The sequence below is a fragment of the Littorina saxatilis genome, unplaced genomic scaffold (genome assembly GCF_037325665.1).
Source record: "Littorina saxatilis isolate snail1 unplaced genomic scaffold, US_GU_Lsax_2.0 scaffold_3221, whole genome shotgun sequence".
NCBI lineage: Eukaryota > Metazoa > Mollusca > Gastropoda > Littorinimorpha > Littorinidae > Littorina > Littorina saxatilis.
In genome coordinates this window covers 5,001-9,182 of record NW_027125963.1, presented here as the reverse complement: position 1 = coordinate 9,182, position 4,182 = coordinate 5,001, and the positions used below count along the sequence as shown (strand labels likewise).

Here is a 4,182-nt window from a genome sequence, read left to right as displayed (position 1 = left end):
ATACATCAGTCCCAGTCATGGCTGGCCCCCGGTTGACAACTGCCATGTACGTCATGTACGGGTACATTTACTTTGCAGTACAGATTAGTTTTTCAATAGCAATGACATCATGGACGCACACCTGCCCAACGCAGACAAGGACAGCAAAATCAGGGACCAAACGTGATAAAGAGTAACTAATCGTCACAAACATCAAAATGCTTTGCATTTCTTGACCAGATAACAATCATTTCTGGGCAATTGAAGATTATTATTCCACCTACAGGCTATCACCCCCATGGCTGTTACTTGTAACACATTTCATTTCTTAAAATATGTTTTGTAAAGTAATACTGTAGTTAATAGATTTCTCTGAAAGGCACATTCCTTCTCATGAAAACAATTTGGCTCACCGTCTAAGATCTGGTCAGGCTTTAAAATGGGATAAGACATGATCTCTTAACTTGTTCACATACCCACAATGAACGGTCTGGTTGCTCTCTGCGCCAAGTGCGATTGTGTTATGAATAAATGCTGTAAAAGCTACAACTGTACTAGCTCATTTAAAAAAAAAATCACAAAATGTCATTTCACCACAGCAAGCAAACAGTGTGTTTATTTCTGGTATAGAACAGACACACACACACACACATACACCAAAGCAACACAAAAGCCCAAAACATGCCTACCATCTAAATGAGGAATCCAGTTCCAACTGTCTTCTGCCAATATAACACTGCCAGAGACACCATGGTGTAGAAAGTCAGTTTAAAGAGAGACTACCTGAAAGAAAAATGATACAATAATAATAAAACACCCAGTGCAATAGACATACTTGCTCGTTAAAGGCTTACTTTACCATGTAAAAACATTTTGCTTCACAGTCTCAGATCTTGTCAGGCTTTTACTTGGGATAAGATCATCCCTCTACTTGGACGAATAGCAACATAGATCAGCTTGAATGCTCTCTGTGCAGAGTGGTTTTTGTTTGTTTGTTAAAGAATTAGTTTTGTTAACAACACTTGGTACCTTTTTGTGAAAATATTTCATCACACATTTTAACTCACCACAGCAAGCAGTCACTGAATATATAATTTTTTGTATGTGGCCAAGATGAGGGATTCCATGTTAAAGCATAGCCACATTATACTGTAGTGACAAGGCAAGTGGGCCTTTAAATTGTAAACTGATATATTGTGCATTTTGACTTCTTCATAAATTATAACCCTGATGCAGGCAGTCATCAGTACATGTAGTGGTTTAGTCCCTTGAATGAGAAAAGAATGACTTTGCAAGAAAGAAACTTGGAGTCAAAGTCAAAATACCCTTTAAATTAAAAACTATAGATTCCACAGGGTTTGAAGTTAGAAAGCTCTGAAAATAACTCTGCTATTTGAAATTGACTAATAGTATTAACTTATACCGCCATACATGATACACATGTACAGACAAATGAACTAAGGCTTGTGAAGATCCATAATCCTGCTACACAAAGACACAATCATTCAGAGGTTGAAATTGCCAGGGTCATTTTCCATCCCCATGTAGCCTGGATTTAATTACTGGCATGTTTTTCAGTTAAAGAGATGTGTCACTCAGAATGACAGGAGATGGTTCACTCAATGCAGAGCATAATATAACATTGATTTCTTCATGCCATCTGATTTGCAGTTGAATTCACAGGGCGAGAAAAATTCTAGACTGTCCTCAACATTCTATGCTGACTGTAAATTGTAATTATATAATACATCCACCCTAGCTAACTGGTACACTAATCACTTGCTCTGGCTTACTTCTTTTTCCAACATAATAAATCTGTTATTTGTACTTTAGCCTTTTGTGGTAAAATATTCTCATTACCACCAGTTGCACTCACAAGCTATTGCACTAGTGTATTTTGGAAATGATCAAAGGACTTACTTGTGTTCTACAACAGCACCATGTCAGTGTTGCGGGAAGAATGAGGCAGGGCTTGGTAATAACTGAGACCTGCAAGTAAACAGAACATATTTAGAATCCCAGCATGTGTTATAATTTGTGTATATTTATATTATAAGGTCTTACATTGCAATAACAAACACACACACACACATGCACACACTCATTCAATGTGCTCTATGTGCTAAGAATAAGAGTGATTGTTTAATGAATTAACGCTGAAGAAGCTACTAGTTGCTTAAACACATTCATAGCAAAATGTCACTTGATCATATCACCACATCAAGCACACTGTATCTTCATTTCTGGTTGTATACATTGTATGCAAGTGGAGGGATGATCTTATTCCATGTAAAATCCTAGCTCAGCTGATCTCTCTCAACTTGGATTCATACCAAAAATCAGGAGCCTGGGTGTTTCTGTTCAGTGGGCATTTCCCTATTTGTTTTATTTGAATGCATTTCTTAAAAAGAACACTTCCTCTGCATAGCCGTCAGGATGTTGGTTCCACCTTTAGGAATGTGTCTTAGTGGACGGACAATCTTATTCCATGTACATGTTCCATTCCTTCGTGCATTATGTGATTCTACTGTATTTTAGTCATAAACAATGACCTTCATTCTAATAAGAAGAGACTATTACCTTTCACCTCGGACGTGTCAACTCATATTTTGCCGCTGAGTCGGTGGACAGTTGCTGGAAACCGAGTCCGTCGTCACACTTCGGGCTTTGGCAACTAAGTTCACTTTGCGGGTCTTTCCCCTTGTAACACCATACTTGTTCGATCACAGTTTCTTTGTTCATCGGCCGAAGCAGGCCCCTCCTTCGCTCCCGTCTCGGCCACAGTTTCCTCAGTGCAGTCGCTGAGTCGGGCATGAGAGCCCGCCCTTGAACGCACTCTCCCCTGTACCGCATAGTTTTAAACCTCCCCACCTTTTTAATCTCCCTGTTTGCCGGAGCTAACCACTATCGGTAACAGTGACTCAACCGCAGGACTCTGAGACGTTCGCAAGAACCCAGTCCTCTTCGGAAGAAGATGATCAAAGATGCATTGCCGACGCCGGCCATGTTGAATTAGTGAAAACCGAAACGTGGAAGCGAAACTAACTTATCTTCGGGAATCAATTAGGAAAACTATATGTGTAGTAGGTAGAAAAATGGCATTTAATGAGACAGATAAAACTCGGATCAAATGAGAAAGAAAGAACTATCCAAACTTGCAAGCACAGCCGCGGTAGTCCTAAGTACGTACTGAAGTTCCCGATCCATGTTTTAGTCTAACCAGCGCTGTCTCTAGTCTATAGATGCGCAACAGGATAAGAGATACCCTGAGGTTATAAGTGATACTCCCACATACGTTGCACAAGCATAGTTTAACGTTACCTTATGTACGGTCCAACCGGTGTGCAATGGGTGGAGGGAGAGAGAGAGAGAGAGAGAGAGAAAGAAGCAGAAGGAGAGAGAGAAAGAGAGAGAGAGAGAGAGAAAGAGAGAGAGAGAGAGAGAGAGAGAGAGAGAGAGAGAGAAAGAGAGGGAGGTGGACAAAGGGAGGTCTGTGCCTGTCTGTGTGTGTTCGTGTGTGTGTGTGTGTGTGTGTCCGAACGTGCTCGTGTGCGTTCGTGCTTGCTTGCGCGCATGTGTGTGTGTGTGTGTGTGTGTGTGTGTGTGTGTGTGTGTGTGTGTGTGTGTGTGTGTGTGTGTGTGTGTGAGTTTATTTATTGTTGGCGTGTAGGAAAGCACGAGAGTTTGTTTATCTGAAGTAGCTTGTGACACCAACTGCATGTGCAGCGTGATGCTGACACTGCTGCTTTAACTGACGCTACTGTTGATGATAACGATAACAATCAAAAGAGAAGAAAGACGAAGAAGACGTTGCTAAAAAGGCAGACAGGCGGACATAGGCCAGCCAACAAACAAACAAAAGTTGAGCCTAAAACTTTTCGGCAACTTCAAAACAAGAATTGCGCAAAACTAGACATGTGAAGATGTAATGCACCTTGTTTTAATTTTCCACGTCTCTTCACTGAATCAAGGGCTGAGAGGAAAAAAACAGAGAAATAAAAACAGAAAAAAAGTTTTAAATGAAGTAATTCTAGCGCACCGTTAGACATTCAAACGAAGTGAAAGCCCTTTTTTCTCCGCCAGAATTACTCGTTGAAATGCAAGTCGACACGAGTTAGCTGCAGAGATAGAAGTGACAGAGTAACCGACACCGAAGAAAGGCAAACTTTTTTTTTTTAAAACTGCGCATCTTGCAGTCAGCAT

General features: G+C 40.6%; 1 long non-coding RNA gene across 1 annotated transcript; it reads right to left on the bottom strand.

Moving 5' to 3' along the window:
- Positions 1 to 284: 284 nt before the first annotated feature.
- Positions 285 to 3,330, bottom strand: LOC138954416 (uncharacterized). Its single transcript, XR_011451829.1, has 3 exons — positions 2,560 to 3,330; positions 1,900 to 1,968; positions 285 to 762 (listed from the first exon to the last, which is right to left on the bottom strand). It is a non-coding gene; the product is annotated as an uncharacterized lncRNA (long non-coding RNA).
- Positions 3,331 to 4,182: the final 852 nt, after the last annotated feature.